Here is a 23,988-nt window from a genome sequence, read left to right on the forward strand (position 1 = left end):
TTTACAAATTTCAAACATTTTAATCTCAGAACAAGGTCTCAAATTTTATCCAAAATTTAAGAAACAAATACCAATTATTTAACTGCTACAAATCAATAATAAATTATATTCAAACTTAGTTTTCAGTCTTTATTTGGGAATTGAACTTTCAACCTCCTAATTGATAGATTAGCTCATTACCAAATATCCCGTCGAGTCATCTCAACTATATAATAATAACTTAATAAAATTCTGGTTATTGAAATTACTTTTTAAACCCTAAACAACAATACTAGATGTATAACAAGGTCTCATTAAAAATAATTACAAGTCTCCACTTATTATAACTCCACTAAAACATAATTTTAACAATCAATGAAATCCCCTATAAAGTAAATAAAATTATCAATTAATGAAATGAAGAATAATAAAAATAGATTAATAATTTTTAATTCAAAATCAAATATTAAACTACCTCAAGAGCATTAATGATCGAAATAATAATAAGGATTCAAAAAGAATTTTCCAGAATTTTCAACACAACATCTATTATAAAATTCTCCACTCAAACCTAACTTTGTCAAACAAATTTTAATCTCACATTTCTAACACAATATTTTAGATTCAAAAAGCTAATTAAGCAGATAATAAAATTTATCATTTTTAACTTTTCTATTTTTTATAATTTTTTGCTTTTCTGCTTTTATAATTTTTTACATTTCTGCTTTTATAATTTTTTGCTTTTCTACTTTTTTACATTTCTACTTTTATAATTTTTAGTTTTCTACTTTTTACTTTTATAATTTTTTACATTTCTAATTTTATAATTTTTTACTTTTTTACTTTTATAATTTTTTGCTTTTCTACTTTTTTTTACATTTCTGCTTTTATAATGTTTTGCTTCTCTACTTTTTTACATTTCTACTTTTATAATTTTTTGCTTTTCTACTTTTACTTTTATAATTTTTACTTTTTTACATTTTTACTTTTATAATTTTTCATTTCTACTTTTATAATTTTTTACTTTTTTTTACTTTTTTTTACTTTTCTACTTCTACTTTTTTACTTTTCTACTTTTTTACATTTCTACTTTTATAATTTTTAGTTTTCTACTTTTTACTTTTATAATTTTTTACATTTCTAATTTTATAATTTTTTACTTTTCTACTTTTTTACTTTTATAATTTTTTACTTTTCTACTTTTTTTTACATTTCTGCTTTTATAATGTTTTGCTTTTCTACTTTTACTTTTATAATTTTTACTTTTTTACATTTTTACTTTTATAATTTTTACATTTCTACTTTTATAATTTTTTAGTTTTTTTCTTTTCTACTTTTTACTTTTTTACATTTCTACTTTCATAATTTTTTGATTTTCTACTTTTTTTTACTTTTCTACTTCTACTTTTTTACTTTTCTACTTTTTTACATTTCTACTTTTATAATTTTTTGCTTTTTAACTTTTTTTTTACATTTCTACTTCTACTTTTATAATTTTTACTTTTTTACATTTTTACTTTTATAATTTTCTACTTTTTTACATTTCTACTTTTATAATTTTTTGCTTTTCTACTTTTTTACTTTTATAATTTTTTACTTTTCTACTTTTTTTGACCAGCATTGTGTTGTTACTTCACTTATGCGATTCAGTTTTCATTTCATAATTTTTTTGCAATCCCAAATTATTTAAAAACAAAAAAATAAATGGATTTATAAAAATGTTAAATTGTGGCGTAAGCAAAATGTATTTTCCCATAGAATGCATAGTTTTTTTGTTTGTCGTGTGCAGGTATTAAGTTGTAATTTAAAACACATTAATATTTAAAATAAAATAAAAATTCCTTGAACATAGTATTTGATAACGAATTTTCAATGCATTTTTACAGAGTTGGGTTGTTGACCCTCTTTGTGTTGTTGATTCATTTATTGAATTCAGTTTTCATGGTTGGCTGGCTGGCTATCCATGTAAACCTTGTGCGCAAAGTACAGGTCGCAATTTTGAAGATATTTCTATAAAATTTGGTAAATGCATTTTTTTTTCACCCAAGGACGAATCCTATTGAAACTGGCTGAAATCGGTCCATTATTTTACCTAGCCCCCATACAAATGTCCACCAGAAATTGGACTTTATCGATCATATGTGTTTAATTTTTATAGGTATCTACACAAATTTCTCTGCAAATAAGTTTTATATATACGGAAGTCATGTTACCCAATTTTTTTGGTCATTTACTTAGTGTAGGGTATTATATGGTCGGTCTTGACCGAGTTTTCTAAAATAAAAAAATTATTTCAATTCAAATACGTGCATACATATGTAATATAGAAATTGTTAAGCAATATGTATTATAAAAACCCATGTTTTTATATGTAAAACCTAATTTTTCATGTAATCGAAGTGTCTGGATTATTTCATTATGATTAATGTGTTCTGAAATGTAAAAAAGTAGAAAAGTAAAAAAGTAGAAAAGCAAAAAATTATAAAAGTAGAAATGTAAAAAATTATAAAAGTAAAAATGTAAAAAAGTAGAAAAGTAAAAATTATAAAAGTAGAAAAGTATAAAAGAAAAAACTAAAAATTATAAAAAGTAAAAAAGTAGAAAAGCAAAAAATTATGAAATTAGAAATGTAAAAAAGTAGAAAAGTAAAAAATTATAAAAGTAAAAAAGTAGAAAAGTAAAAATTATAAAAGTAGAAGTAGAAAAGTAAAAAAAAGTAGAAAAGCAAAAAATTATAAAAGTAGAAATGTAAAAAAGTACAAAAGTAAAAAAAGTAGAAAAGCAAAAAATTATAAAAGTAGAAATGTAAAAAAGTAAAAAATTATAAAAGTAGAAATGTAAAAAATTATAAAAATAAAAATGTAAAAAGTAAAAATTTTAAAAGTAGAAAAGCAAAAAATTATAAAAGTAGAAAAGAAAAAAGTAAAAATTATAAAAGTAGAAAAGTAAAAAAAGTAAAAAGTAGAAAAGCAAAAAATTATAAAAGTAGAAAAGAAAAAAGTAAAAATTATAAAAGTAGAAAAGTAAAAAAAGTAGAAAAGCAAAAAATTATAAAAGTAGAAATGTAAAAAAGTAGAAAATTAAAAAATTATAAAAGTAGAAATGTAAAAAAGTAAAATGTAGAAAAGTAAAAAATTATAAAAGTAGAAAAGCAAAAAATTATAAAAGTAGAAATGTAAAAAAGTAAAAAAGAAGAAATGTAAAAAAGTAGAAAAGTAATAAAAGTAGAAAAATAAAAAATTATAAAAGTAAGAAAAAGTAGAAAAGCAAAAAATTATAAAAGTAGAAAAGTAAAAAATTATAAAAGTAGAAATGTAAAAAAGTAGAAAAGCAAAAAATTATAAAAGCAGAAATGTAAAAAAGTAAAAATGTATAAAAGTAAAAAATTATAAAAGTAGAAATGTAAAAAATTATAAAAGTAAAAATGTAAAAAAGTAAAAAGTAGATAAGTAAAAAATTATAAAAGTAGAAATGTAAAAAAGTAGTAAATTTTTAAACTTGAATTGAATATATTATTCATTAGTTGTTATGCAATTGTAGACATTTTTAATATTTATAGTTTGAAATATTTTGTAGACCATATTATTTTATGTAGACTTGATGTAAACTTTGAAAATATTGGATTTTTGAAGTTGTGGTTAAAGTTGTTGTTGATTTAATTTTATGTTTTAAAAATGATAAATTTTATTATCTGCTTAATTAGCTTTTTGAATCTAAAATATTGTGTTAGAAATGTGAGATTAAAATTTGTTTGACAAAGTTAGGTTTGAGTGGAGAATTTTATAATAGATGTTATGTTGAAAATTCTGGAAAATTCTTTTTGAATCCTTATTATTATTTCGATCATTAATGCTCTTGAGGTAGTTTAATATTAAAATTTATATTTTTGTATTTTGAAATCTTTATTTGATTTTGAATAAAAAATTATTAATCTATTTTTATTATTCTTCATTTCATTAATTGATAATTTTATTTACTTTATAGGGGATTTCATTGATTGTTAAAATTATGTTTTAGTGGAGTTGTAATTATTTTTAATGAGACCTTGTTATTCATCTAATATTGTTGTTTAGGGTTTAAAAAGTAATTTCAATAACCAGAATTTTATTAAGTTATTATTATATAGTTGAGATGACTCGACAGGCTATTTGATAATGAGCTAATCTATCAATTAGGAGGTTGAAAGTTCAATTCCCAAATAAAGACTGAAAACTAAGTTTGAATATAATTTATTATTGATTTGTAGCAGTTAAATAATTGGTATTTGTTTCTTAAATTTTGGATGAAATTTGGATTAAAATATTTATTTTGTGAATCTATTTTTATATCTGAGACCTTGTTCTGAGATTAAAATGTTTGAAATTTGTAAAACTGGTGTAATGATTTATTTTATATTGTTTTAAGTAGGTAATTCATATTTTTTTCTTAAAATTTGGTTAAAGTAAAGACTTTTATTAACATTTTATTTTCGTTTTAAAGTTATATTTAGTGGAGACTTGTGAATTAAAGGCTTAGTGAGACCTGTTATAGTTATTTAAATTTTTATTTGAATAAAGAGATTTTTCGTGGTTATATTTGCTTCTATGAAAATTGTTTAGATTTTATGTTATACTGAGGAGATTTTTAATTTTTGTGGTTATATTTGCCATTATGATGTACAATTTAAGTGGCGTATTCTTTAAAATTATATTTTCATTTTGTAATTTCAAATTGAGAAGAATGTTAATTTACGTTCGTTGTGTAAATATTGAGCCATATACTAATTTTAAAAGTATTCTAGATATGAATATGTTTAATGTGAATAAAAACAAAAAAATTATCCCATTAAAAATTGTATACCCTAATGTAGACTAATTAAACGAAAATAAACCCTACTATTAAAACTGCATTAAAAGCCTCTACACAATAGTACAACAAAACTAATGAAATAAAAAAACAAAATCAATTCCACACAATACAACACGCAAAGCATTTTTATACATTACTCAAATTACCTGAAGCAAGAAAACAAAAATTTACAAATTGTCGCTGCCTTTTTCTCTGCCAACAATTCCTCGTCATCAAATTTTCGCTGCCTTTTTCTCTGCCAACAATTACTCGTCATCAAATTTTCGCTGCCTTTTTCTCTGCCAACAATTCCTCATAACAATTTTTTAATATTCCTCTTCTCTGCCAAAAATTCCTCGTAACAATTTTTCAATATTCCTCTTCTCTGCCAGTTTAGAGAAAAAAATTCCTCTAAATCACGCCAGAAACCCCATATTTATACTACTCTAAATTGTTATAAATTTCGGGAATGTCAGTTAGGTAATGTGTGAGTAAGTTTATAATCACCGTCTTGTTTAATATTTATCGATGAACTTATACTACCACTATTTTATTAAGGCATGGATTTAGTTTTTTTTATGTTGGTGTGCTGACGTCACTGGGTTGAGAACCTTTGCTTAAGTGGCTAGCGTTGGGAACATCTGCAACCATGCCTATCGACCTCCATATGAATATTAGCACACAACAAGTTATATGTTGTGTAAATGTGTATATGTTATATAAATGTTATATGTATATTTATTGTAGTTTAAACCGTTATATTTATTTAAAATTCTAATTTTTTTATTTTATTTCAAAATTCCTAGTTATATTATTGCCTAATTAAAATATATACATATATGTCAACATTTATTACAATTTATTAAATTTTTCGATATTTTGAGAATTTATGTCTTAAAAACACTATAGTTTAATATAATAACAAATAATAATAAATAATTGATATAAAACGATATAAAAGAAAGATCTAAAATACAATGATATATAAAACTTAAACTAATAAATGAAATAAAAAAATAACACAATAAATAAATAATAATTAAATATTCTATAAATAAAGGCATAAAACTATAAAAACAATCTTAGTTGCTAAAAAGATTAAAACAACAATAAAGAAAACAAAAAGCAAATCTAAAATTAAATTCTAATAATTAATGCATGTAGAAATATTTCAAAAAAATAAAAAAAAAACTAATTTCTAAACTTTGAAATCTTATCAAAATAATTCACTTTCAGATGTATGTATTTGATTTTCTTGATTGTTGATCTAATTTTTGATATTTAATATTAAAATCTATCTTAGATACAAATAAAATTGTTAAATATAAAACTGTTGATATTAAATAATTGTAAATATTATAAATCATATGAAATTATATTAAAATTACATTATATAAAATCATATTATACTAAATTTATACTATATTAAATTATACTAAATTAAAATTATATTTATATTGTATTATATTTTTGTTATATTCTTGTTTAGTAATGCAATTGGCAATTATTATTAAAAATTTGTTATTTAGAATATGATTTTGCATTTAATGAATAAAATTTTAAATAATTAGCAAATTATTAATCATGGAAAGCTAAACAAAGAAAAGGTAATGGTGTGAATTTATGATGTGTGGTTAGTTATTTTTAGGGGCTCAAGGAAATATAAAGCTGGTGAACTAGAGCCAAGGATGGCTGCAATAGTGCCATACTAGGGGTGGGCAACCCGTGAAGGTAACTCCAACTTTACCTTCTATGACTCTATCGCAGTCTTCGACTAAACTTCAAGTCGTGCAGTTGATATCATTTCTACATCTGAGTGACCAATTTTGCTTTTTTCTACACATAAATTTTTACAGTACAGTGAACATAAAAAATCTTCGTCTCGATTAGCTTTCCATTCCATAATAAATTACTTTTTTGCATTGAAGTATGTCCGGTCCACCCTACTTGGGGGACAACCGCTGGTCGATACTAGCGGATCCCCCCGCGCTAAAAAGAAAAGAACTAGTTTGAATATTGCAGAATCTTTTCCAGAACTACCACCTATACAAAAACCTGACCCTAAGTATATTATAATGTCAGCTACTTCTGGAAATAAAACATTACAAGAGTACTAATGCTTCACCGTCCACCGATCATTAAAACTAATCTGTACCGACATATTACGTGTATCAGAATTAAGAGATGGTAACTTACTTCTCCTTATTGGCAACAAAACAAATGCTGAAAAATTAATATCAACTAAAAATCTCCCGGGGTATGCAACATACAATGTGAATGCCACTCCAATTTAAACTTTACTAAAGGAACTACATATATATGCTCCATACTTAAACAACATTCCTGAAACTGAAATCGTTTGTGAACTGAAGTCTCAAGGCGTTGTTGAAGTGTCTAAATACCAAAAACCAAACTCTGATGGTAAATTAACCCCATGTGGTGTTTTGCTCTATTCCCGAAAGAATAGATATATCATGGCACAAAGTGAAAGTCAGACAATATTTTCCTAATCCTATGCGTTGCAAAACCTGCCAGCTGCTTGGACATACTAAGAAATGGTGTAAGAATAGCGCTCTCTGCGAAAACTGTGCATTGCCACCTCACTCACCAGTAGAATGTACGCGTACTTTTTGTGTTAACTGTCACGAAGAACACTCATCCAATTCTTAAAATAAAAACTAATGAAAAATGCACTTTGCGAGCTGCAAAAGAAAAATACCAAACTCTAGTATCAACAACTCCGCCGTTAACTCAAACATTCAAATGTCACTAACAACAACCATGGAAAAAAACTACAAATAACATTCCTAAAACTCAAAATAAATTGGACAGCACAAATAAGAACACCAATCTACCAACAACTTCTACACACGAAATCAATAAAACTGAACCAACAAAAAAACACTACCGATTCAATAGAAGCCGCAACAACAAACACCAATGAAAAAAAGTTACAAAAACCAACACTAAGTAACCATAAACACACAAACAAGTGTTTTAACAAGATCAATGACCAAAAAAATTTAAATAATTATTTAACTAGCAACAAAAAACCTAAAGAAACACCTAAACCTTCATATACTTCAAAAATTGTATATAATGAACAGGAATGTTCACTGTTTACTGGCGAGTAATTTACACACAGCCCTTCAAGATGGATTTCAAAATATTACAGTGGAACATAAATGGTCTTATTAATAATTACCACGAACTTCAACTTTTAATAAGAGATCATAATGCTGACATTATTTCATTACAAGAAACACACATTCCATACAATGCAAATAATATTATTTACCCAAAACAATATATTGGATTTTCCATAATCTCCCCGAAAACACTACTGCGAAACAGGGTATAGCCATACTAATTAAAAAAAACAATTCCCCATACATTAGTTCACCTGGATCACCTAACAGCTTCTATTGTCTTGCAATTAGACATTGGTTTAAAATTTACATTAATTAACATGTATATTCCACCTCATCAAACTTTCTCAGAGAGAAATTTTAAATTCACTCTAAACAAATTTTTACCTCCCCTCTTTTTAACGAGCGATCTCAACGCTTGGAGCATACTATGGGGTTCACCACAAACTAATTCTAGAGGAAAACTGGCCTTTATACCAAAAACTCTTTATGGAGAAATTATCCAATTCAAATATAACTTCAACTATTAACCAACAATCAGCATTAATTGTGAAATGTATTAAATTTGCAGCAAATGAAAGCATACCCCAAACCATAAACAAGAACTACGATCCCTGTGTTCCTTGGTGGAATTCTTATTTACAATGCCTAAGGAATCAAAAGCAAAAACTATGGCATAATTACAAAAGAACAAGAACCGATAGTAACCTTATTCTTTACAAGAAACATAAAGCAATATTTAGAAAAGCCGTTAAAGTAAGAAAGGCTGCTTGCTTACAAGATCTTACAGAAAAAATTAATCCTACTTACTCATCTCAACGGATATTGTTATAATTCAATAAAATATTTCAAATATGGTCCCAATATATTAACATCACCATTAGATATTGCTAACTGCTTTGCTAAACACTGGTCAACCCTATCGGAAGACAAAAATGTTTCCCCCAGCTTCCAATTCAATAAATTTAATATTAATAATATAAACTATTCCCCTGAATCTTTTAACGCATATGGAAAAAAATCGAAAAGCCTACAAATATGCTTGAATTGGAAGATGCTTTACACTCAGCCAAAGGTAAAACTCCTGGAGATGACCGAATAACATACTCTATGATAAAAAATCTGCCTCTCTCTGCTAAAATTCACCTTTTAAACACTTACAACAATATATTTACTGCAAAAATCTATCCTCAAGTTTGGAAAACAGCTACAATTATACCAATCCCCAAACCAAATAAAGATCATGCCAACGTTACTGGATTTTAGACCAATATCACTGCTCCCCTGTATTAGCAAAATATTGGAGAAAATAATCGCTCGAAAATTAATGTGGTTTTTGAAAATTAATAATTTTATTGACCCCAACCAGGTCGCATTCATGAGAAAACAAAGCACTGAAAATGTTCTCCTTTTTATGCAACATTTCATATCAAAATCTTTGTCAAGAAACCATATAAATATTCTCTCTACCGATTTTTAAAGAGCATTTGACCGAATAGGAATCCATATTATACTTCAACAACTTGCTGAATGGAAAATCGGTGAAAAAATATATTTTATCATCAAGAGCTTTCTAAGCAACAGAAAATTTACCGTAATGGTAAATGGTCATAAGTCTACAACATCACCTTTATATGACGGCATTCCCCAAGGATCACCATTGTCAGTCGTATTATTCATTATAGCTTTTAATCAATTTAGCAAAATTATATCTAAACAAAAAAATATTGAATAATAATAATTTTGTAATATTTACAAAAATCAAGGACAACAACAGAGTGAAAAAAATATTTTCCAATATCCTAATAGACATAGATAACTGGTGCCAGTATTCTGGTGATAATCTTTCTATTGAAAAATGCAGTATTCTTCATATTTGTAACAAACAAAACTGTATCAATTTCAATTTGGAATACAAAAATATTAAAATAAAAAATGCACCTTCGCATTTTAGGTGTTATCTTCGATAAAAACTACACTTTCAAAGAACATTGTAATCAGTTAAGAAATAATGTCAATAATATATTAAATATTATAAAATATCTAACATCTAAAACTTTAGAATACATATTTCCACAATGATTAATATTATGCGTTCAATAATACTATCTAAAATTGATTATGCTCTCCCAATATATTTATGTTGCGCTCCTTATATCAAACTTATTAAAGGTCCATACCATGCTGCAGTACGTCACAGCATTGGGGCTTTCCGAACAAGTCCTATCAAGGACATTTTGGTTGAATCTGGCATGCCTTCAATTGAAGATCGAATACTTTATCTTACACACAAACTAATTCCGAAGCTTTTCATTTGCAATAACAAAATACTGTTTGATGAAGTATCTAAAGCAATTAACCATCGAAGACCTTCCAGACTGGAATCAACAATTTCAAAATGTATTAACATTTCCCGTGAACCTAATATTGATTTCCATCCAATAAAACGAAAACAATCACCAGAACCACCTTTGTTTTTAGAGAAAACGTCTTTAATTTGGAATATGGTTGAACTACCAAAAAGTTCCACAGCCCCTGAAATTTATCGACAAATATTTCTCGACTTAACTGACCAGTTTACCAAAAATAACTGGAATTTTCTATATACTGATGGCTCCAAAACGAATAATTCAACAACATTTACTGTAGTAAATCAAAATGGTGTTCTCATCAAAACAGTATATATTGATAACCACTGCTCCAACTTTACAGCAGAAGCTCTTGCAGTTTTCATCGCCTTAGGTTTTGCTAATAAAAGCAATTCGAAATTTATAGTCTGCACGGACAGCCTCTCAACCATTCATGCAATTCAAAACACCTTTTATGACTCTCCGTTAGCTAACCAAATCAGAAATCTACTTAACAAAAATCTTACAAAATTAAAACTTATGTGGGTACCATCTCATGTCGGTATAAACGGAAACGAATATGCAGATTCATCTGCCTCAGAAGCTAAACGTAGACCATTTATCAAATATCAAACATGGGAATATCTAGACATTATAAATTTCCTCACATCGCGTTTTGAGTCAATATGCGCTCAAAATTGGTCTCAATATCAGCACAACTATAAAAACTTTAATCCTGATGGCAAAAAGCAAATATACCCTAAAACATGCTCCAGATCTGAAAGCAATGTCATTGTTCGACTAAGAATTGGCCATTGTAAACTAACACATAAATATTTACTAGAAAATACACCTGCGCCTATCTGCGCCACTTGCAGCACATCATTAACGATTTCTCATCTCCTTAACGAATGTACAATTTTCAATACGTCCAGGATTAAAATATTTAAAGATAGTATACCCACTGATCTCTTAAAAAATATAGAGACAGATAATATTAAATTAATTTTTAAATTTATAAAAGAAAATAATCTTTTAAACCAAATATAATTTTAATTTAATTTCGAGTCGAAGGCCATTTTGTTGCTAGTACTCTACATTATTATTAGTCACACTAATTGTATTTTGTAATTAATTTAAATAAAATAAATAAATATTTGAAATATTGAAGAACAAAGTGGAAAAGAACCTACACTATTCCGACGAGCTAATGCCGTGCCTAGACCAGCGTGCCAATTCCACTTATACCAAAGGTTCCTCACATACTTATAATTAATAGATTCTAAATGATTTTCAAAAGAATTAATAGTTTTAAAATAGTGATTTTGAGTCATTGAAAAAGAAAAAATAAATAAATAAAAATGTTTTTTCTTTTTTTGTTTGTTATATATTATTTGTTAACAGGTGACATGAAATAAACTTGCCCTTCATCATCAGTGCTAACCAAATCTTTTGCAGTTGTTTTATTCATAGATCTTCGCATCCTTGGTTTATTTGTACTGGCTTCAAGCAAAATTTCATCAACATCATCCTCATTTCTTATCAAATGGGTTGAGATATAGCACTTTTTCTAGCAAAAATACGCCCATGATTTGTATAAACGGATACAAACCCAACTGTTTTTCAATTTTCTGCATATCTGAGCAGTGATAATGTCTCCCTGCTAAGGAGATCATTTACAAAGACTTTATTTTCTCCATCATCTTCTTTCAAAATTGGTTTAACGGCCATAAATTTATTTTTAGATTTCTTGCTGTCAAATTTTACAATTACATTTTTCTTAGTAGAATTTTTATTGCGAGTTTTTAAGTAAAAAGCATCATCTATGGTATCATTTAAAATTTCCACACCAATATTTTTTGAAAAATTTAAAACAGTTTCAGTAGCAGAATCCTTTTCATTCGGTTTCAAACCAATTAAGATACATTGATTTTTAACTCTTTCATCAGTTAAAACTTTTACATTATTCTTAAGATAATTTATTTCTTGTTTTAATTGAATGTTTTCTTTTCTAACTTCATCCATAAAATATCATATATGTGTCAGCTGATCCAGCTGATTTAGTTTATTTTTAATAAGTGACAACTCTTCTTTTATTGTTGCATTGTCTCCTCCTACGCAAAGATGACATTTAAATTCCTCACTCTCATTCTCCAATAACAAATTAAATTGGAGCTTATCCAGTTTAGTACATTGAGAATGAAAGACTTTGTTGCATTTATCACAAGCGATGTTTTCTTCTTTTTGCTAATCATATTTCACTTTATACGAATATTGTTTTGTTTGATTAGTGTTTTATAAAGTATTTCAAAATTTTAAGATAAATTATAAACATACAAAATTAATTTATTTGTACTGAGCAGCTGAAAATAAACACTTTCTCACAAGGGTTGCCAACTCACCTTTCTTTCTCTTTGACTTCTTCTAGGTGTTTCCACTTCATTATTATCATAGTTAGCATCGATAGTTTTGCTGGTATCATCATTTTCACTGTCCACATCATTGTTAACATCTTCATCGAAAGTTATTAATTCTGCCTGTATATTTTCGATTTCATTTGTTAGGTCAACAAAACATTCTTCTTCATTTGTGGTAATATATTTTTTTAATAATATTATTAAATAAAAAAATCAAAACAACAACTAAAAGACAAATAAGTAAAAAAAAAATTCTTTATATTTTTTTTTCTTTTTTTGAACCTTTTTTGTGCATTGACTATTAAATAAAGATCAAGAGTGTTAACGAAAGTAATTACAAATACTCTTAAATGAGTCTCTTCAACGAAAACAGTGAGCGAAGGTTAAGTGTAAACGGCAGAAATGCATACGTTACAGTTAATGTAGACGAAAAAAATATAAACAAAACAAACAGAAGAATAGATGACAACTTGTTTTTAACAGCCAAACCTGTTAACCGCGCTCGTTCCTGTTCCCCCGCATTGACAACAACTAATGATTGTCAAACAAAAGAAAATTCAACTCAATCAGAAAATAAAAATATTTTATCTATGCCTGAAAGTATGCTAGCTATATCAGCTTCAGATACGAATTCCACCACACTAACTACAAATAAAATTAACCCATTAAGCGGCGCTGTACCCAAGATTAGTCAACCATTAAATAATGAAAATAAATCCCAAATCCAGGTTGGAATGGACCGGTATATTACAGTTTTAAAACGGGCACGAAGTCCCAAGTCCTCGAAAGCGGCACCCTTGGCCAAATTATATAAGGATAGTGAACCTCATAGACTAAACAATGAAAATCGTTTTTCTATTCTGGAATGTGAAACTAATGAACCAGTAAATAAAATCCATTCTACAAAACCACCCCCCATTTACTTGAGAGAAAATAATTCGAATCCACTGGTTCAGAGCCTGATCTCATTAATAGGAGAGAACACTTTTTACGTAATCCCAATCAAGAAAGGCACGATTCATGAAACTAAAATACAGGTCAATAGTGAAAACGATTATAGAAAGGTTGTAACATATTTTGAAACTCAAAAGAAAAGTTTTTACACTTATCAGCTGAAAGGAAGCAAGGGTCTACAAGTTGTAATAAAGGGTATTGACTGTAATGTTGAACCACTCGAAATAAAGCAAAGCTTAGAAGATAAAGGCTATAAGACAAAAAATGTGATAAGTATTAGAAATCGCGAAAAAATACCCCAACCACTCTTCCGTGTTGAACTTGAACCCGGTGACATAAACCTGAAAAAAATGAAACACATCCCATATATAACTTGAAGTACTTATTGCATCGTAAAATTACGGTAGAAGAACCACACAAACGATTTGGCCCCGTTCAATGTATGAATTGCCAAGAATATGGACACACCAAGGCATATTGCAAATTGCCACCAGTATGTGTCATTTGCGGGGAGTTGCATAACACATCCCAATGTAACAAATCTAAAGATGATCCTAAAATAAAAAAATGCAGCAATTGCGGAGGTAACCACACAGCAAACTACAGGGGTTGTCCTGTCTACTCAATTGTTAAAAAATCACAAAGCCAGAAACCAAAGATTTTCCCCGCTCAGCCATTAAATAACATCAATTTGAACTACCCCCCATTGCAACAGACATATGACAACAAAGTAACATATGCAAATGTACTTAGAAACTACCAAACTCAGCCGCAAGTCCGTCAACCCCAAAACGAAAATATGAACCCAGAGGTAAGAGAGCAAACGCCAATTTTCAATTTTACCCGACTAGAATCTACAATAGAAACTCTTGTGCAATCGGTAAATAACTTTACAAACTCAATGAGTAACATGATGCAAGAAATGCTTAAGATGCAATCAATGTTATTGCAGGCTGTGCTTAACAGACCATGAACTGCCTAAGAATATGTTTTTGGAATGCAAACGGCATACGCCAACACAAAAACGAACTCGAATATTTTTTAAGAAACCAACAAATTGATGTAATGCTGGTTTCTGAAACTCATTTGACGTCCAGAAGTTCCTTTCGAATAAATGGATATGTAATATATGACACCAAAGATCCCAGAGGTAGAGCATGCGGAGGCTCGGCAATTTTAATAAAAGCTCGAATAAAACACTACTTAATGTGTGATTTTTGCGAAGATTATCTTCAAGCTACTACAATCTGTCTTGAAGATTTTCATCGAAACTTAGTGATTTCATCGATATACTCACCCCCAAGATTCTCAATTACAGAAAGTCAATATAATAGATTTTTTAAATCACTAGGCCCCCGTTTCCTGGCTGCTGGCGATTATAATGCTAAGCACACATTCTGGGGATCACGACTGATTACCCCTAAAGGTCGTGTTTTGTTCGACTCAATTTCTAAAATGGGTTTGCATGTGCTTTCGAGCGGCCAACCTACTTACTGGCCTACTGACCCACGAAAAATACCGGATGTTATTGATTTTAGCGTGATGAAAAATATCCCTAGAGAAATGATTCAAATTGAATCCTCGCTGGAACTATCTTCAGATCACTCACCCACTATTATTACTTTATTGAGCCCCCTAGAAATTGTATCCCCGACTGGTAATTTAGCGATGGCAGGCACAAGAATAAATTGGCTCAAATATAAAAAATACCTCAGTACACATTGCTCGGAAAACATACCGCTAAGAACACCAGAAAACATCGATCACTCTCTTATCAATTTCGATAAAAATCTCAGAATAGCTGCTCAACATGCTACCCAAACACCCCGAAAATTCAGATATAATAGAATTAATTCTGCAGATGTCGAACGGCTCTTAAATGAAAAAAGAAGATTTCGAAGAGAGTGGCAATTGCACAGATCCCCCCAACTAAAATCGAAGCTTAAAGATTGTATAAAAAGACTTAAAAAGCTCTTGGAATTTCGAAAAATGGAATCATTGAATAAATATTTAGAAAGCCTGGACGCAACCCCACAATCGGATTACTCATTATGGCGAGCAACAAAAAATCTTAAAAGACCCGTTATATGTAAGTCCCCCTTGCGAAATTCAAGTGGTGGTTGGGCAAGAAATGATACTGAAAAAGGGAATCTGTTTGTTAATCATTTAAAAAAAGTATTTACACCGAACACATCAAACGAAGCAATTGAGTTGCCACCTGTTGCACCCTATTTTGCAGCAGCCGTACCCCTACGTTTTGAGATTCGAGAGATCGAAAATGCTATTGCTGATTTAAATCCCAAGAAAGCGCCTGGTATGGATAAGATCAGCAACAAGATGCTTATGGAGCTACCCCGGATTTTTATTTTTAATGCTATATTACGACTTGAATATTATCCTCCAGAATGGAAGGTTTCACTGGTTACCATGATACCCAAGCCGGGAAAAGATCACACAAAAGTAGAATCATACAGACCCATCAGCCTATTGTCTAATATATCAAAGCTATTTGAGAAGATACTTATGAACAAGTTGTACCCGATGTTAACTGAAAACAATTGTATTCCGAATCATCAATTTGGATTTAGAAGAAAACACAGTACTATCGAACAAACCCATAGACTTGTAAATATGGTGAGAAAAGCGTTTGAAGAAAAGAAATACTGTTCTGCACTCTTCATCGACATCTCTCAAGCGTTTGATAAGGTATGGCATGCTGGATTAATTTACAAATTGAGTCAAAATTTACCGGCAAACACACATAAGCTGTTGGAAAGCTATTTAACTGGTCGAACATTTAAGGTTAAAGAGGGAAACTTTTTAAGTACTGCACAACCCATTGAAGCTGGAGTCCCCCAAGGCAGTATCCTGGGACCTTTTTTATATTTGATGTATTCGTCTGATATGCCAACTAACAATCGCACTCATACATCAACATTTGCTGATGATACTGCTATTCTAAGCATTCATGAAAACCCTCAAGAAGCGTCTCGTCACTTACAAAACCACATATTTGAATTAGAAAAATGGTTAAAACAATGGAAAATTAAAGTCAACGAGCAAAAATGTACACACATTACATTTACATTGCGTAGAGAATCATGCCCCCCTATTCATATCAATAACCAAACAATAATTCAACAATCGGAAGTGAAATACCTCGGAATACATCTCGATCGTCGCCTTACATGGAAAAGTCATATAGATGCAAAGTTGACTCAAATGAAATTGAAATCAATTCAAATTAATTGGCTTATTGGCAGAAACTCCACGCTTAGTTTAGATTGTAAACTTCTACTTTATAACATGATCATAAAACCGATATGGTGTTATGGCATACAGTTATGGGGCACGGCCTCAGCGTCAAATGTAGAAAAGATCCAAAGACGCCAAAACAAGTTTCTAAGAATGATCACAGTTGCCCCCTGGTATATCAAAAACGCGAATATACACAAAGATCTAAACGTGCCCATTGTAAAAACTGAAATCTCGAAAAACGTACAAAAATATTTAAAAAAACTTGAAGTTCACCCAAACCCGCTGGCCCGCAACATATTAGATAACCGTGGCCACACTCGATTAAGAAGGAGGGACACAGCAGACCTAATCTAGAAGGAAGAATGCCAATTTAACCAAAACAACCATGAACACAAAATTTTTTCGTCCGGCACTGGCTGGACTAATTAAATAATAATATTAGATATAAGATTTGAACCACTTATTGTTAGTTCATTAAATAATGAAGATACAATAAATAAATGATGAAAAAAAAAAAAAAAAAAAATTTGTGGTAATAGGCATAACTACATATTCATCCCCTTCTTGCATATTACTTCATACAATAATGTTAAGTGGTTCTTCTTTTTGTTCTCCGGCATATGGAAAATTCCTCTCATCAAATTTGACATCTCTTGAAGTTACTATCTTCCTCAAATTCATGTCCCATAACAAGTTGTTGACTCTTAGCATTGAGTTATTTATGCTTTTGTTTTGGCAACCAAGCATAAGCCTTACATCCGAATATTTTAAGAGAACTAATGTTCGGCTTTTGTCCGAACCACATCTGAGCAGGCGTTACATCTTCTGAGAGTGCTTTTGTTGGACTTCGGTTTATTAGGTACGTCCCACATACAGTGAGCAAAAAAAAACTTGTACACTTGAAAAATTAAAACAAATTTAAATATAAGGTAAAAAGTATGATGATAGTTTTATATTTATTGTATAAAAAATAAAGTTTGAGATCCATATTTAATTGTACATTAAATTAATTTGCATAATTATCATATATAAAAAAAAACAAAAACGAAAACAAAAGTATGCCAATATTCGCCGGCAAAAAAACTTGTACAGACAGGAAAAAATACTTAAAACTATAATAAATAAACAAAAAAATAGCTTTTTAGTATTTTGTATGATAACCTTTAGCATCTTTAACAGCCTGAAGTCTTCTTGGCATTGAATGCACCAGATTCATCAGAGCATTTTTGAGGGTTTCTTTCCCGGAAATATGGTAATCTTTCAATTTGGTTTTCATGTGAGCCCACAAATGCTCTATCGGATTTAAGTCTGGGGTTTGGGGAGGCTGAGGAAGAACTTTTTTGGTGTTGTAAAGCAACCATTCCTTAACTAAAGCGGCCGAGTGCTTTGGATCGTTGTCTTGTATGAATACAAAACCATTTTCCAAACCCATCTTTTCGGCAGATTGTACCAAATTATTTTGCACTCATTGCACTCATAGAACCCCAAACCATTACATTTCCACCTCCGTGTTTAATGGAATGTGTAATATTACGTGGATTTAACGCTTCTCCTTCCTTTCTCCACACGTTTTTTCGGCCGTCACTTCCAAAAATATTAAATTTGGACTCGTCAGTGACAATTACTTGTTCCCAGAAATCAATATTTTTGTTCACATATTCATTGGCATACCCAAATCGTTTTTTATATTTGTTTTAGAAAGAAGAGGTTTCTTACGAACTGCGTATGCCTTTAAATTATGGGTCTGCAGGAAGTTCCTTATAGTTTGTGGAGTCACATCGACTATTTCGGACTTTTTTAACTCATTTGCTATTTTAACAGCGGAAATTTTCGGGTCTTTTTTCACAAAATTAAGTATTTTCCTTTCAACTTGTGCAGTGTTAATTTTTTTTGGGCGGCCACCTCCACTAGGTCTTTCCAAAGATCCATTTGTTTGGAATGTTTTTATAACATAATGAACCGTACTATGTGGTTTATTCACTATTTAAGCGATTTCACGTTTGATTTAGTTTCCTTATGTAGTTTTTAATAATTTCTTTTAAATCTTTCGACATTTGTTTTTTCGCCATGTTTTCTTTTATTATCACCAATTAAAAAACAACAGATTGACTTAAATAAACACGTTCACTGATTTCAGACTCAAATGTATCATTTTTTGTACAAAGAAATTATAACGTTGCTTTTTTTAACAACATAAAGAGTGTACAATTTTTTTTTCTGCAGTTATTTCTCTTATCATAAGAGAAATCTTCTGTGCGTTAAGTAAAAAATAAAAGATCAAATATGCATTTAAAAAGAGAGACTATTTCCTTTAATTTGGATATACAATATGTCCCATATTGTTAAAATAATTGCAATTTTAATAAAGCTTTTATTTAATTTAAAAGGTGTACAAGTTGTTTTTTTCCTCACTGTATATTTCACATATACTTAGGCATGCTTGCTTCCAGTAACATTGTTCTGACCTTTTCTACCAGCGTTCTATTGTACCGTTCGGCCACACCGTTTTGCTGAGGGGAATAGGCTATGGTGTCTTCTACTTGAATGCCTTTTAGTTTGTACCAATCCTTTTGTTCCTTAATCTATATTGCCGGCCTTGTTCTATAGTGAGTTTCGAAATGGATGTTCCAAATTTAGCAGTTACCATCGCATCGTATTCATTGAAACGGTTAAATACATCACTTCTTTTTGATTATATATATTATTGAGAAGTGAGTAAAGTCGTCTATGAATGACACAAAATATTTCGATCCATCCCAAGCTACGGGATTTATTGGTCCACAAACGTCAGAATGGATTCTCACAAGTGGACGAATAGTTTTTACACGGGGTTTGTTGAAAGGATCACGGCAATGTTTTCCTTCAACACATACATTTGCTTTATGTCCAAATTTATTGCATTTATGTCCTTGAAACTTTTTCTTAACTTTTTCTTTCCTGCGAATGCTGATTTAGTGGGACCATCTTCTTCTTCCACACGATTTGAAATTTTTGTTTCCTCCAACAGTAAACGTTCCTTAACCAAATTGTAATTTAATTTGGATTCTTCCAAATTTTGCAAAGCCGTGATTAAAGGATCGATTTTCTCAGGCAATGTCATAAACTGTTGTGTAAGAATATCACTTTCTTCGATATTAGCTCCAGCCATCTTCAGATTTCTTACCAAATTTTCGAATTTTACCAAATGTTCTATTACCGTTTGTCCTTCCTTCATTTGGAGATTAATAATCTGCTTCCTTTCATTTTCAAAGTTTTATCAGAACCAAAAGAAGTAATCTATATATATAAAAATGAAATGGTCCATGTATGTAATGTCATCACGTGAGAACGGCTGGAGCGATTTGGCTGATTTTTTTTTATTCGATTCGAAATTTTCAGTAAAGAAAAAAAATTAACCGGCTTTTTTGAGTCCAGTCAACTGTAATAAAAAAGCCCCTAAAGTATGCAGTACAAATTTAGATATATTATTTGCAAATAAATAAGAACAGGCAGGGTTGAGCAACTTGACGAACTTACATTAGTAAATGCTACCGGGCGAAGCCGTGGCGGTCAACTAGTTATCAATAAAATCAGGTTTAAATTGGAATTGAATTTGTCATTGAACAACTTGTACTTCATATAATTCACAAGATGCTTTAAAATTTCCAAATTTGGATGTTGTATTAAGTAGAAAACAAGTAAGAAAGTATATAATACCCTACACTAAGTAAAAGAGCAAAAACATTTTTCTTTTAAAATTTCAATAATTTATATTTTTGAGTGATTTTCGGAAGTGGGCCTTATATGGGGGCTATGACCAATTATGGATCGATCACCATGAAATTAGGTCGTGTGATTTATGTCTATATGAAAGTTTACTATGTTCAATTTTGTGATTATACCAACATTTTTAAGCGATTTATGCACGTTAAAGTGATTTTCGGAAGCGGGTCTAACAAAATTTGGTGACATGAATTTTGTATATATAAAACTTATTTGGAGCGCAATTTGTGGAGATACATTTATAAATTAAACATTTATGACCGATAAAGTCCAATTTCGGAAGGTCATTTGTATGGGAGCTAGGTGAAATAATGGACCGATTTCAGCCAGTTTCAATAGGCTTGGTCCTTGGGCCAAAAAAATAATATGTACCAAATTTAATCGACTCAGAATGTCGTATACTTTATGGTGGGTGTTAGACTAATATTTTTGGCATAGTTGGGGGTAGTGCACTAATTTTTAACTATCACTAATAGTTAGTGGTAGTGTAAAATAATTCACTAATTTTTTTTATGTTTAGTGATGAGTTGAAAAATATAAGCCTCAATCAATAATAGTGATAGTGTAGTTAAAAATTTTTAACTAATAATATTTTGAAAATAGTTAAAATATTTTTTTTTGCAGCCTAATGAAATAATTTTTTCTACACTAAAATTTTTAGTTAAAAAAATATTCCTGCACTATTTTTTTCAACAAAGAAATGTTTTACTCTATTCATAGTTTAAGTTAATATATTTAAGGAAAAAACGTAAAAGCGGTATATAAATACACAAATTGCAATAAAAAGAGAAATAAGCAATTACACAGAAAACAATTAGCGATTATTGGCTTTAAGTAAAACAAGCTTTTCGAAATTCGAATCACTTAATTTATTTCTCCGAGGAGAATACACCATTCCACTAAAAGAAAATAACCCCTCTACTGGAGCAGAAGAAGCCAAAGGCGTGTTATATTTAAAAAAACATTTGCCTTATTATTGGATATTTGTTGAGACTGCAAATATCAGTGTCCGAGCTTAAAAGGAACACACGTATTTCACTTTCTATACAATCTTTCTGCACAAAGGTTGAAGATCGTAAATTGAAGATGTTAATAAACTAAATAATTTCTTCAATAACTTTTCCACTTACTGTCAATTTCCCCAAAATCTAAGAATCCTACATTATCAGTGTTTTTTTGTGTTATTATTTCTTCGGATGCTGAAAAACACTTTGAAGCTTGCTCAACAAGCATCTTTATATTTAATATTCTAGTTTAAACTGAAATAACTTCATGATCACTAATTTTGAATATATTAGTGCAAAGAAAATTATTGAAGCTTTTTTTTAGTTATTGTTAAATTTTTTAACTATTTGAGTTTAGTGCTTATTTCTACACTACCACTCAATTGATTTATAGTTAAAAAAATATCACTATCACTAAAAAATATTAGTGATAAAAATATAAGCCTCACTACCACTAAAGCTGATGAAAATTAGTTAAAAATATATTTTTTAAAATAATATTTAGTGCTAGTGAAATGTTGATTGCACTCAACATTTAGTGCACTACCCCCAACTCTGCTGCAAATCAATTGGCTGACATGTTTACTAAACCTTTAGATAATAGTAGATTTGTTAAACTTTGTAATTGTTTAGGATTTCATGATTGAGAAGAGGTGTTATAGAAAAGCAATCATAGAACTGTGTTTTGAAATATTGAAAAATATTTTTCAATCTCTTGGTAGCTATTCATAGATAAACTTGTCGTAAATTTTCTTTTTAATATTTAATAACTTTTTTATTAAACCATCAATTTCATCAAAGCAAATAATCATTTAAAATTGTTTTCAAGTTGCGTGCAGCCTACGTCACAGATTTAAATTTTTATAAATTTTGACAAACAGTATATGTATGTAAAAGACTATCAAGAAAAACTTGATCGTGTGGCTGCAGGGTAAGTCAAAAATAACTGTATTTGATTTTTAAAATTAACTTTGCATGGGAGGCACCTTCCTTCCAGAAATACATGAACTGTAAAAAAAATTCAAGCACATTGGGTATTAAAGGCCTGCACAAGACAACATTTTGTAGAAAAATGTCTTACTTCAAAATTTGATGCTTTGTTTTGTTGTGTCGACGCGCACATCATGTTGTTCAATGTCTTCGCGCCGCGAAAACCATGTTGTACCATGTCATCGCGCCACGAAAACCGTGTTGTACCATGTCATACCTATAACTATTGATGTTGCTGTTATTATGTGTGGTAGCTTGAGTTGAATTGATGTTAATAAGTGTCGCATTGTTAGGCAGAATAAAATTGCAAAGCAGAATGAAATTGTACACAACTGCTGAACAGTGAAAATCTGAGAAATATTATTATTTAGCATTATATTTTTTGAAATATTTAGAACAAATAATATAACGATTTTTAAAAAATATAAATAATAAAGTGTAACAGAAAAAAGAAATTCATAATTGGAATGAATTTTTTAATAAATATTACACTGCGGAACAGAGATTTTGGTGCCCGAAATTTGAACTACGTTTTGTACAAGCTGATGAACCCTCATTACTATGTTATACTTGTTTTTTTCCAGTCAGCTCGCGTTTTCGAAATATCGCGGTTTTTATATTTTCATTGAATACCCTATTTTTTTGTGTTTTTCTTAAAAATTTTGGGTAATGCAGCTAAGAATGTGAAATTTTTTTAGCATGAGGATGGTATACGTAAACATATGCTTCTTTTGACTATAATAATTCTAATGGCTGTTTTGGCATATTTGTCTGATCTTTCAGGAAAGTTGAAATTTGACTCTTTTAGCTTTGTCCTTAATAAAATTGTGCATTATGACAATTTTTAAAAAAAATTTAGCACTGAACATTCAAGGCATTATAGCGAACATAGTTTTTTAATTAAAATTAAAAATTAGTTAAAAATTTAATGAAATATTTAGATAATATCCCGAAATTTTACATCCTAAAAAAATATTTTTTTTATAAATAAATTTTTAGGTAGTCATTAGTCTTATTTCTTAATACACATTTAAATCTAAATATTGCGAATTTTGTATTTACGTGATTTACAGCGTTTTTGGTGAAAATATCTTAACATTTTTATTAAAAACACTAGTATTTTATAGAAAAAAATTAATTTTTACAAACATATAGATTTATTTCTACATTATATATCCAGGAATTCTAAGCTGCGGATTTGAATACCAAAATAATCAAAATACAATTGGAGAACAGTGTATGTAATTGATTTTCGCTGATCTTTTAATATATATTCGCCACAAATGTAGGAAAACATATT

Source organism: Calliphora vicina, chromosome 2 (assembly GCF_958450345.1).
Source record: "Calliphora vicina chromosome 2, idCalVici1.1, whole genome shotgun sequence".
NCBI classification, from domain to species: domain Eukaryota; kingdom Metazoa; phylum Arthropoda; class Insecta; order Diptera; family Calliphoridae; genus Calliphora; species Calliphora vicina.